This window comes from Delphinus delphis, chromosome 1 (genome assembly GCF_949987515.2).
Source record: "Delphinus delphis chromosome 1, mDelDel1.2, whole genome shotgun sequence".
NCBI lineage: Eukaryota > Metazoa > Chordata > Mammalia > Artiodactyla > Delphinidae > Delphinus > Delphinus delphis.
Window position 1 is genome coordinate 95,886,263 of NC_082683.1, and position 13,359 is coordinate 95,899,621.

At 52.9% G+C, this 13,359-nt stretch overlaps 1 pseudogene; it reads right to left on the bottom strand.

The window, feature by feature from the left end:
- Window positions 1-10,305: 10,305 nt before the first annotated feature.
- LOC132421876 (L-lactate dehydrogenase B chain-like) lies at window positions 10,306-11,307 on the bottom strand (annotated as a pseudogene).
- Window positions 11,308-13,359: the final 2,052 nt, after the last annotated feature.

A 13,359-nucleotide genomic window follows, 5' to 3' on the forward strand; every position in this document is an offset into this window, starting at 1 on the left:
AAGCCACAACAAAGGCCTCTCGATTTCTTTGGTGTTGTTTTGGGGATTTTTTTATGACTCTGCCTCCCATGAAATCAAGAGCTTCTATTTCATTCATTTCCTCAAGGAATGTATTGAGCGAGGCCCAGGAGACTGTACTCTAGGTCAGAGACTGGGCCTGAGGGTCCCAGAGGTAGAGGGATAAGACGTGGCTCCCGTGGCCCCTAAGCCCACAGCCAGCGGTGCCCTGCAGAGAGCGGGGAGGCTCGCTGGGATAGCTTGGGCCGCGGGCTGCAGGGGCCCAGAGGGCTGCTCGTTCTGCCTGGGATGGGCAGCAGGAGGCGCCACCTCCACGGTGGCCTTGAGCCTACAGTGAAGAGTGGATGAGCATCCGCGAGGTCCCCACGATGGAGACAGGCTCCTTGTCCTGAGGTCCCACTTGTGCCAGAGGTGTGAAAGAGCCCGGGCTGTCAGAGAACTAGAAGTAGTGCGGTGTGGCCAGACCTTGGGGACAGAGAGCGTGGAGACAGACAGATGAAGATGTTCATCGTGAGGGTTACTTCTCTGAGTTTTCTGGGGCCTGGCGGAGGAGTCTGGACTTTAGTCCACGTCAGGGGTCACCTGCTCAGCGGCCTGCAGGGCGGGGGGGTGTGAAGATGCCCGTGCAGGAGGCTGCCCTGCGGAGGGCAGGTCTTCTCCCCAAGGTGGGCCGGCACACCCAGTCGATGTGTGGCCCAACTCAGTCTTCAGAGAAGCTGGAAACCCTTATTTTTATGGGGCACTTTTATTTTTAGATGTTAGTAATTAATTCAGATTTAACACATAACAAAACAAAAACACACAGGCAGGTCAAACAGGAAAGGTCTGCGATCCAGATGTAGCTCAGAGGCCGCTAGTGTGACCCCAGCTTGCGATGGGAGGGGAAGCACCCAAGGGTCTGAGTGGGAGCGAGGGGATCAGAGCCTGCTGGCTGTGGAGGCATCTTGGAGACGGCCGTAAGGATGGCAGGGTGCAGGTAAGCCGAGAGACCAGCTGAGAAGCGGAGAGAAAAATCTCCTTCCTCTCTCTTCATACATTTCCCAAACGCTGATTGGGCACGTGTTCCGGGCAGGCACCGTTCTGGGCCGTGCTGCTAAGGGGACGCCCAGAGGTGGAGCTCCGTCCTAGTTAAGAGTACTACAGGCACCCAGAGGGCTCCAGCATTCCAGGTGGCGCGCTAGTGTCTTTGTTTTCTGGATTCTTATGCCTCCTTTAGCCTCATTTCCCCACCTGCTGGCTGAGGTCCAGGCGAACTCTCCTGTTCCCTCCCAGGCATCCTTTCCTGTCTCTGTGGGCCCCGGGGCTATACTTTGGGTTCCAGGTTAAAACCGCCCTCGGCAAAGGCTCCCGTCACAGCCTATTTTCTGCATTGTGCCTCCACTCCGGTTGTGCCCCCCTTCCCTTCTGGAGTTTATCGCTGCCTCTTTTGGAACTCACAGTTTCTCTGAAAGCTCGCCTTTGCACTGTAGCTCTGCCCTGCACGCTCATCCTCCAGTGACTAGATCCCGGTGGGGGAGGGGCCTCTCTCCCTGTTCCCCAGTCTTCGCATCAGCAGGAAAATAGCAGAGCTTTTGCTCTGGACCCGAGCAGACAATGCCTGTATTCATGCATCTAGCTGAGCAGCCAGTCTGGGCCTACGCTAGTCTAGGAGTGCCCACATGAGACCTGGTCCCTGTCCTCAAGGCAGTCCCAGGAGAGGAGAGTAAGGCCTGTCCACCACCAACAGAAAAACCACTTAATGCCTGAGAGATGGTCCCCATGAGCCAATGAGGGCTGTGGGAGAGCAGAGACCCAATTCTTAGTGCTAGGCATTTGACCTGCATGGACTCATGGAATCTCACCACAACCCATTAAGGTCAGCCCTATTATTGTACCATTTTACAGGTGAGGAGACTGAGGCTCAGAGAAGTGAGTAACCAGCCTGAGATGGCATAGCTGTGAGTTGCAGCAGCACTTTGTTTTGACCCCAGGGTGGTTGACTGCCAAGCCCACTTCCTTCATGGGGTTGAGGCTTGGGGCGTCAGCTGACAGCCAGCCTGAGGTGGTGGTGGAGGCTATTTCAGGGGTGGGGTGGGAGGGCTGGGGAGCTGCTGAGGCGCAGCCCCAGTGGCATCTGCTGGACTTTCCTGGAAATGAGGAGTGCTTCAAGCTGACTGATACGTTATTTGTGGGAGAGCCTGGCTGCTGGAGGGGTCCAGCAATGCCCCCACCCTCCTCAGGCTCTCGCCCAGCCCTCTCTCAGGTCTCTGAGTCCACGGCACACGCCTCTCCCTTCTCCTTCCAGACGAAGGATGAGCATTGGATTAGGAGCCAGTGGGTCCTAATCCAGGAACTCACCCATGACCTCGACTCTGGGCCTGTAAAATGGGCGTAAGTACTGACTAACCTGCAGGGACTTAGTAGAGATCAAAAACTTGAAGGTTACAGAAGGAAACTGCTAGAAACCTTTTGAGGTGCGATTCACCACGTATTTATTGAGCACGTACTCTGTGCCAGGCCGTGCACTGGATTTTAGGAATACAGTTCCCAGGAAGACAGACAAAGTTCTTACCTGCATGGGGCTTAGCGTCTACAGGGGAGGCGGGCGTGAAGTAGTGGCCCAGATAAATACGTTAAGTACAAAATGAATCGTGCCCTACAAGATGGTTTAACCGGGACCAAACGTGGGGTCAGGAAGGTTTTCCTGAGGAAATGGGATTTAAGCTTAAGCTGAAGAAGGATGGGGATGGTCAGCCATGTACAGGGCAGGGAAGGGCCCTCAGGTACAGGGCGTGAATGCAAAGCCCTGGAATGGGGAGCGAGCCAGAGGCTTGTGACAGGACATGACGGGGAGGGAGGACCGACAGCTGGGTTAGGCACGGCCTTGCAAAAGGGAGCTAGCGAAGGAGTTTAAGTGACCTAACATCAATAAACCTGATCTCCAACCCTCGTCTCCTTGTCCTGGGCCCCTGGAGCTGCTCTCTCCCTTCTTTGCCCTTGGTGTCCACTCTGTGTGATGAGAATCTGGGCTTGGGGAGGAGGTCTCAGCCCCCGCCCCCTCCCTGAACCAAGGGGCGGCTGATTGAAAGCAGATGCCTTGCCCTGGTGTGGCCCTGGTGGGAGCGGTGAGGCTGGCTCCCCACTGCTGACCTCAGACCTGCACCGCTGGCATGTCCAGGCCGCAGACTCTCTGTCAGCAAAGCCGCATCCGTCCTGCACAGAGACGGTCACTGTGGCTGCCCACACCCTCAACCCAGCAATTTCCCTGCCACGGTGAGAAACCTCCTGTGCTTCTGGGCCAGGGCCCAGCCTCCTCTAATTGGGCCTGGAGCCCCGGCTGCAGGAGGGAGAGATGCCAAGAAGGTTCTTAGAAAGGCACGAGCCTGGGAGAGGTCCCTGTCACCCTTATCTGGTTCCTCAGCACACCTGTACCAGTGTCATGCCAACTGGGGCACCGTTTTCCTATGTGCCTCAGGCTAGGCTCTGGGCTAAATGCTTTAAGTCCTCCTACTAAATCCTCACAAACAGCTCCATGAGGTCCATACTGTTGGCAAGGTGCATGACTGGGGCTCAGAGAGGGTGCGTGTCACACAGCTGGTAGATGGCAGAGCTGGGGTTTGAACCCAGTTATTAGGTTCTAAAGGCTGGGACTCCAGTGGTCCAGTGGTCTCTGGCTGTTCCTGTACCCTCAGACACTCCCCGTGTCTGGTGCTCCTGAGGGAGCCCAGCTCAGCTCCAGGCTGCTCAAGGCCCACAGGCTCCTGGAGGTCTTAGCACAGGGCACTGAGGTAGACCCAGAGAATGCTGCAGCAGCCTCTGCGCGGTGGGAGCCCCTCTCTCGAGCAGCCTGAGCTCTGGGCTCTGTCAAGGGCAGTGTGCTTGCTGTTGATTCAGTTTGAACCATGCCCAGTGGTCCCTTCAGAGAGGGGAGTTACAATTTTGATGGTCGCTTCTGAATCCCCCTGGGAGCACCTCTGGCACACCTCCCCTTCACTAGGTCCTGCCATCACACTCCCCAGTCCCCACGGTGCACCTGGAGGAATTCAGGGATCTCCCAGAGATGCCTCCTGGGTCTTTCAGGAAACCTAGTGCCACCCTGACTGCCCCTCGATCTTAGGCCACCCTAGAAATCTGTCCTCTTTCCTTTGCTCCCACAAGGCTGCCCACCCCTCCCGCAGACCCATCTGTTCCCCCATTACCCTGGTTTCCTTGGTCCATTTCCCCCTCTTTTGTCCAACCCAGCATCTTTGCTGGATCCACTCCTTCAGATAGGTCTTTTTGCTCTCAGTCAGTCGGTCAGTCAGTCAACAAGCATTCATTGAGCCATATGGACAAACTGACAAGAGCTCAGGTGCTGGGGCCAGCCATCAGGGATACCAGAACGCAGCCCTCTCCCGCCCTGTTCCAGGAGCTCACATCTGGTGCTCCTGGAGCATGAAGAAAAGGCTCCCCTGCTTCCCTGGCCTCAGCTTTGGCTTCTCCCTGCCGTCTAGTTACTGAGAAGAAAAATGATGCCCCATGGAGACCACTTTTTTCTTTGTTCTGTGTGAGAGTTACCTTGGTGGTCTGTGGGCAGGTGAATCAGCACTGAGGCTAACCATGGAGGGTGGCCAAGGTGTGCTCTTTCTGGGGACTTTCAGACACAGAGGAGTAGCGAGATTGCTTGTGCTTTAGGGTCTGGAAATGAGAAGTAGCCCCAGCCCCAGCACGGATCCTGGGGAAGGAAAAGGGACTAAACTCTAATCTGTGGAGAGTGGACCCAGGAGCCCTGCAGACTCAGCATGGGAATGGCGACGTATGGTCATGAACAGCATGAGAGTGGGTAGTAACTCCGGGAGCAGGACTGGGGGCGCTTTGGGCCGTACCTGGAGTTATCCTCCTGGAAGATCCATGTGGCCTGTGGAGCTCTGGGTGGCACAGGACCAGATTCTCCTTCTGACCATGTGGGAATAGTGTCAACAGGCAGCGGGACTGGTCAGAGTTCCAGGGCTCCTGGCCCCCTTTGGGAAGTTGACCACCCACTTCGGAGCACATAAGACTTGGGGTTCTTGGACAATTCAAAGGGAGAGGAAGTTTCAGGAGGAAGGTATAGATTTCCTTCAAGTATAGTAGACTGGGTCTGGATGGTTTTAATTAAAATTCCAAAATCAAAGAAATGCAATAGTATTTGTACCCCAGTTTTCTGTTGCCACTCATCAAGGTTACTAAATATAACAGCAGCTTCTATATTCCAAGAACTTACTGTGTGCCACATATGCGCCAAACCTTCCATATACATTATTCTATTTGATCCTCAAAACAAGAGACGTGCTTTGTATCATCATTTTACACGAGGAGACTGAGGCACAGAGAGGTTAATCAACTTGCCCAAAGTCACACAGCTAGCAGAGCTATGAACTGGGCTTATAATCCACATTATCTCTCACTCCAGAGTCCTTCAACCACAGATCCCACCCTACATCTGCATCTAGGGGTTCCCATCTGTGGGGGTCCCAGGAGATCTGGGCCTGCAGGCAGGAGTCCTGGGGTCTGGAGGCCCCGGGGCCTAACATGGTGGGGCCACTGTCAGGTGCCTGTCTCCCACAGCTGGATTCCATTACAGTGTGGATGGCCGCCTTTAGAAAGCAACCTTCTCCTGGGCTGCGAAGGAACAGGGTGACCACAGCCAGTGAACACTGGGGCCCCTTGAGTTTCCATTGCCCGCCCGGCAGGGTTTCACAAACCCGTTGACGTTGACAGGGCAGCCTGTGTGGAGAGAGCAGGAAGCCTGGGGGCCCTGTGGTCTGCTGGCATTGCTCAGAGTTTCCTTAGCTGAGCTCTTCCTGCAGGGCCCTCTTCAGGGCTCTGCCAGGCCAGCATCCCCTGTCCTGAGGGCTGCTTTGGCCTTGTCTGGCCCTGAGAGACAAAGCCTACTGACCCCAGGGTCTCTGAAGGGCCAGGAAGGCCCTGTCCTCTGGGCACTGAGCCTTGGGGGAGCTTTGAGTTTCTGGCGATGGCCTCAGGGTGTCTGAAGGCTCCTGGGGACCAGCACTGTGAAGTGGGGCAGGGACAGTGCTACCTGCAGTCAGAATTCCCAGCCTCCACGCTCAGCTCTGGGGCTGTGACCTCTGGCAGGTGTCTTACCTCCCCGAGCCCCCTTCCCTCATCTGCCTTACAGGGGTGTAAAACCCTTGTCAAACAGGAAAATGCTCTGCAAGTATTAGTGGCCCTCACCTGGCCGTGGCCTGACCTTAGGACCCATTGGTCCTCCCTTGTGGAAACTGCCAAGTCTGAACTTACAGGTTCCCACAGAATAGGGGAAAAGCATTCTAGGTAGAGGACAGCCTGAACAAACGCTCAGAGTCAGGAACACACACACACATGTGTTGAGCTCTTTGTGCCAGGCACTGTCTTAAAACTGTCTTAAATATTTTACATACGTGAACTCATTTTTCTCTCTTAATATCCCTATAAAGTAGATACTAGCTTGCCCCCATTTTATAGCTGAGACAATGGAGGCCCAGAGAGGTAAAGTAACTTGCTCAATATCACACAGCTGGAAGTGGGGAACCAAGATTGTAACCCAAGCAGTCTGCGATGAGAACATGAGTGGAGGCAAGGGCAGTGGGCCTGGAAAAGACATCAGGGATTTGGGCACATCTACCTTGTCCTCTGTGGTAGGGCCAGTGTCTATTACGGTGCCTGGCACACTGTGGGTACTCAAAGGTGTTCCTGAAACCTAGGCTCTGCAGAAGGTGTGGTCGGCTTATTTATCTGGGGACACTGACGTTTTGCACGATCGGGGAAGCTGGACTTACTGGGTTGGGGGAAGCATGGGCCCAGGGCTGAAGCCTAGACTGTCTCATTGCCTCTTTGGCTTGAGATTTGGTCCCTGCCCAAGCCAGTCCTGGGACAGTAGTCTCCTTCTCAGTGGGGCTGCTGGACCCCCACTGGCAGGAGGGCCCACCAGGTGGACAGGCAGGAATTTTAAATAGTTCCTCAGTCCCCCTCTGGACCCCTCCCCTTAGGCCCTGCCTCTCCCCCCTTCCCTCAGGTACTGGCACACTACCTGCTTCCCTCCCTGTGGGATGTTCTTTGCTCCCGGAGCTCAGGGTCTGGGGTGGGCTGGACTTCTGGGGGGACACACACAGACTTGGAGGAGCGTGTTTGCTGCCGGCAGAGGCTGCTGAGAGACCGGCCTGTGTGCCGGGCTGGAGAGCTGGCAGCCTGGTGAGAAAGGACGTTTCCGTGCTCTGTGGCACTCAGACCCCACCAGGAATGTGGCTTTGGGCCAGGATCTCTCTGGGCAAGAAAGGATGACTCGGCAGAAACAGCATCCTGACCCCACAGGATAACTGGAGCCGTTGCATTGGGGGTGGATGCCAGGCGGCAGGGCTGGTGAATTTATGACCCCTCCACCTCAGCCTTCATTTCCACCCTCCCCCCAGCCCGCCTTTAGATGCCCTTCTCTGGGCTGTGGTTTTCAGACTCTCAGAGTAACAACTTTCAGACAGACTGGACGGGGGGGCCCCCAGCTCTTCCCACTCCAAGGGATGGAATTAAGAAATGGTGGGGAGGAAGCAATCTGCCATTGAGGCCCCCAGGTCTGGCCAAGGGCAGGCACCCAGCATGACTCAAGGTGGGGGGCACTGGGCAGTGGAGGGAGCTGGCCTGGGCCGGGCACCGGGGAATTCCAGCTCAGCAGAGCCAATTGGAAGCACATGTGTTTAGACAGGCATGGAAACCCACAAAGCTGCTTTTCCGTTCCTTGAGTCCAGCTTCTGAAAAATGAAGCATCTATCACCAGGAACCCTGGGAAATGTGTCCCTTTGTCACCAAAAGCTTTCATGGAACAGGCCAGTCGCTACTGGGGAGTAGAATGGCACTCTAATTGGTGCTAGCCTTCTGCCCACTTGCACCCCAGGTCCTGAGCAGAAATGGATGATGGTGGTGGTGAAAATGAGGATATTGTTATAGCCCCAGCCGCTGCTGCTGTTAGAATTCATTAAGTGTTCCGCACATACACTGCTAACCATTTTTACCTATTTAATCTCACGCGTTCCTCATAAATACCCTATAAAGTACGTATGTACTGATCTCCTAATTTTAAGAAAGGAAACAGCTTTGCAGAAGATTAACTTGCCTGAGGTCGCCCAGGTACTCAGTGGCAGAATAAGCTTCCAAGTCTGGGATCTTAGTGACTGGCTTGATTCATGACCCCCTTCTTCTGCCCCTTGGGGGAAAGAGGAAGGCAGAGTGCTCATGGCTCTGCCCCCTTCCCTGGGTGCCACACGGTGACAGAGGGTCACCAGGGTTGGCCCATGGAAACACTGACCCCTTTCTGGGAGCCGTTGCAACACTTGGCGGTTTCCCGTGCAAAGCATCTTGGGCTCTTGGGGTCTGGCGAGCAGTGAGGATCCTGGGACTTGGGGCTAGACGACACGAGTCTGCCCTTGACTTACTAGCTGTGCGGCTTTGACACTTTACTCTGTCCCTCTGACCTTGGCTCCCTAACCTGTAAAATGAGAAGGAAGAACACCACGACTTGCCCTCCATTACCTGCCCAGCGAGATAAAACGTAGACCTTAAGGCCACTGCAGCCAGCGAAGCCAGCCAGACAGCAAGCAGAGGGCCTGACGGGGCCGTCCAGAGGGGAAGAGGTAGGCGGGGCTGGCATCACACGGCTTGGCTCCCTGGTCAGGAAACAGGCGGGCAGAGATCAGGAGTTCCTTTCTTAACAGATGACAGCTGCTTTGCATTAATTCATCTGCCTCACAGAGATCACCTGGAGGTGAGGACCCGCAGCAGGATGGCTGCATCTTCCCAGGAAAATCCCACGGGCAGAACTGGTCTAGGCACCAGATGACAGTCAGTTCCTTGCAAGGGCCCTGTTTTCTGACTTCCCTGTTGATGGAATCTCTTGTCCTGCTCTAACATGGGCTTCTGTTAGTTGACTGGTTGCTGTTGCCCCAGCAACAGAGCAATAGTGGAGGAGGTGGCTGCAAACGGCTGTTAAGTCACTTAATCAACTGTGACACGCAGGCACCCTGCCAAACAGGGGTGGTTACAGCTATGCCAGGCTTCGTCACTGCCTGCAACTTAATGTGGCTAAGATGGTCATAAACATGCCCGGAACAGGCACATAGGCCCCCAACAAATACATCTTGGTTGATGGATTTCAGAATCATGAAGACGTTATATTATGTCGCTTACAGTTTTATCCCTGAGTTTATTTTGTTATATTCAAGACCTTGGCAAACCAGTAATTTCCATAGAAGGTGTATGGCCAGGCTATGCCCCCAGTCACCCCACTCCTGGGCTCTTCATAAGGATTTATCAATAACAACATATCCGTTCTGTTTGGGCTGTTATTATGGTTCTATTCTGAAACATCCTGTAGTGGTTATTTTTTGGAAACATCATTTGGCTCATAATTTCTTAGCAACAGAATTGAGGGCTAACAGCCGATGTAACTCCAAGCGAGATGCTTGAACCTCGTGCGTGGGCAAACAAACCCACAGCAGCCAAGTCCGAGCACTCTCTGATTATGGGTTTCATTGTTTTAGGTCATCGAACGTCACCAGCACCCACCACGAGTCAAGCTTGCTTCGTTATATGCCCGAGAGCATTTGCTGTGGCAGCCCCGCACCCAGGGCGCGGGAGAAGTTTCAGTCACCAGGTGCCCAAGGCCGTCGTCACAGCCTCGTCTCCTCCCGGTACAGGTCCCAGACTGTGTGTCTGACTTGGAAGAGGAGGAGGGCGGGGCAGTGGCCCCTCACTCTGTGCGTTCCTGCACATCATGTCTTCACAGCCCGCCCTGTGCAGCGGTATCAGGACTGTCCTGCCGTGTGACAGCCGAGGAAGCGGCAGTTCAAGCAGGTGAAGCCACCAGCCATGGCCACAGTTTGGCAGAGGCAGGATTGGAATCAGGACCTGTCCAAGCCCCCAGCCTCCATCCTTTCTTTGTTTCCTTCCATCCTTCCTTCCTTCATGTCTTCTTTTTCTTTTTTTAATAGTCAGTATTCTTAGTTCAAGGGCTCCTATTGCAAACATAAAACCAAACATGGGCTTTGATTCTGTGAACCTGAATTCACACATCTAGGAAGAGAAAAGGAAACTGTGATCCGTGTACGTGGATGAAAACCAAAGGGTCATGGCTAATCACATTGGAGTTTTTCTTGTTGTTGTTGTTTGTTTGTTTGTTTGGCCCCTCCGCGCAGCATGCGGGATCTTAGTTCCCCGACTGGGATGGAATCCGTGCCCCCTGCAGTGGGAGGGACTAACCGCTGGACTGCCAGGGAAGTCCCTCACATTGGAGTTGTAAAATTTCTACAGCCTAGAACTCAGAAGCCACAGGTCTCATAGGTCATTCTGGCTGTCCCACGGGGTATCTGTACTTTTCTTGAGTTGAGCAAACTTATCAGCCTTCAGCTTCTCGTTGGTGACACTGGTTAACCCCTGAGCATTAAGGATATATGAACGGCTCTGGAAGACTTCGTTCTCAATGCCCTGCATCCCCTTCACCATTGTTGACACTGGTTGAATCCTGGATAGATTTTTCACCATGGATTCAATGAGATCAGTCACATTTCATCCAATAGACCAGCTGGTTATCCTTTTAGCTTGGTGATTTCACATGCACTTTCCACCACTGTCTTGCACGCTTCCTTCCAATTTTCATTATTTTTGTTCTTTCCCATTTCTGGACCCAGTTCCCGGAGAGAAACGCTGGCCACATATACTCCAAACAGCCACACTTGAGTTGCCATGTTCTCTCCAAATCCATCCACGACAGCTGCTGGCATGAATGCCAAGTTCTCAGCCATAAGATAGTGAGACCTACCAGAATCCACATTTGACACCCACTTTCAATCACGCAGTGCTTAAGTAATCCACTTTCCAGGTAACGTATGTGAGAATATCCACTGGGTTGGAAACCACAATTATGATGCGATCAGGGCTGTACTTGATGATCTGAGGAACAATGAATTTGAAGACAACATTTCTCTGCACCAGATTAAGATGACTCTCTCCTTCTCACTGGCGCACGCTTGCAGCTACCCTCACAATCTCTGAATTGGCAATCACAGAGTAAACTGTATCTGCCACAAATTTAGGTGTCTGAAGAAAGAAGTCCCCATGCTGCAGATGCATCATTTCTACTTTGAGTTCATCTTTTCAAACATCCACAAGGGCAAGTTCATCAGCCAGGGACTTTCCCAGAATGCAGATGTCACATGCCATACCTACATGTCCAATACCCACTACAATGATTTTATTATTTGGGACTGTTGCCTCTTCTGTGACCAGCGCAATCAGTTTTTCCTTAAGAGATGCCGTTGTGCACAGGAGAGAGAAGGCTTTGAGGACAGGTGTAATGGTCATGCAAAGGATACAAGGTCAGCCATGTGTCTAGCCTCCTCTCTTTCTGTTCATCCTGTTCACGCATCCAAGTCCATAGGGACAGCTAGGCCTTCGTGAGATGTGTGATCTCCATAAGGCTGTTCCCCAGAGTGTAGCACATGAGGGCCATTGCCGCACGCCAGGTCCACAGGGGAGCCACTGACCCCAGCATTCACAGGCAGCGTGGGGCCTGCCTGCCACTGGGGCTCGTAATCCCTTTTTTATTTTGGTCCCTCCCCAAGGCTGAGACCATGGTTCTCCATGGTAGGAATGCAAATTAAAGTAATAGCGACCACTTGTTACTATGAGCCAGGAACTTGATTTATATGCCTCTATTCACTCCTTAAAACTTTATAAGGACATTTACAGATCAGGAAGCTGAGGGTCAGAGTAGTTGAATGACTTACCATAAGTGTCATAAAACAGGTTCTTTTGGTGACACCCGCAGTCATCCTCCTCCCCCTCCCACAGCTCTGTTACTCATGAGCGGAGCTGGATTTACTGAGCAACCCTGGATGCTTAAGCTCTGGGTCCCCTGACTCACAGCTGCCCCTTCCAAGCCCTAGAAGTCTACTCATATGGCCACATATCTTTGTGAAATTTGAATAAATAAGATGTTTTAATTTTTATCTTCTAGAGGAGAGCCTCCCTCAGGTTCCACAGAACCTGGATCACCTGTTCATGAGTGTACCCCTTAAACATCCTATCTAAAAGCTTGCTTCTTCCTTCTGTCTCCTTTCCCTACTTTATTTGCTCTCCTTGGCACTTTCACTAACACACCATGTACTTTAGGTATTTATCTTATTGACTGCACATCGTAGGCTCCACTCACTAAGTGTTTTTGGGTGAATGAGGGCAGCCATTGTCCTTACACATACAGCCATCCTGTGCAGTAGGTTGTTTCCATATTATAGAAAAGATATAAAGATGTGAGAAATGACTTGTTCAAAGGCACCCACCAACAAATCCAGTCCCCGTTCTCCTGCTCTGAGCTACCTTTGGACTTAGCCATGTCTAGATTTCCTCTGGCCATGACATCATAACTTACTCATAGACCAGATATCTCCCTGGTATTTCATCCTTGACTCCTCCCTCTCTCAACAAGCTCCCCCTACCCTCCAAATACTATTGACCGCCTCCCAAATATTTCTCAGACCCAATCACTTCGCTCCACGGCCCCCACCACAAACAGGGTCTTCATCAGCTTCCTCCTGGTCTCCCTGCCCCTGGTCTCTTCCCCCTACAGCTTCCAGAGGCTAACCTGATCAAGTCACTCTCCTGCTGGAGAATTATCCCATGGATTCTTATTTCTTAGAGGTCAGATCTGAAATCCTCAGCCTGACCCACAAGACCCACATTGGCTTTTATTTTTTCCAGTTCCTCAAACTCACCATCTCCTTCCTGACTCAGAGCCTTTGCACATGCTCCACCCACCCTCAGCGGCTGAACATTCTTCCTCTCCTCCCTCCCTATCATCCTACTTAATTTCTACTCACCCTTTTGGTCTCAAAGCAGCATCACTTCCTCAGGGCTACCTTCCATGTCCATTCACACTGGGTGAGAGCCCCTGTGAATTGTTTTTACAGCTCCCTGTATATGTCTGCTAAGAATTGATTACAACTGTCATTAAATAAGCTATTGCAGGGGCTTCCCTGGTGGCGCAGTGGTTGAGAGTCCGCCTGCTGATGCAGGGGACACGGGTTCGTGCCCCGGTCTGGGAAGATCCCACATGCCGCGGAGCGTCTGGGCCCGTGAGCCATGGCCACTGGGCCTGCGTGTCCGGAGCCTGTGCTCCACAACGGGAGAGGCCACAACAGTGAGAGGCCCGCGTACCGCCAAAACAAAAAAACCTATCGCGTTGTTTTTTTGGGGGGGTTGATCTGCTGTTGTGACGCCTCCCTCCACCCTCCTCCCCAGACCAGTGTACCTTGCTCACTACTATATCTTTGTATGGTATTGTTCGTTTGTTTGTTTCATATT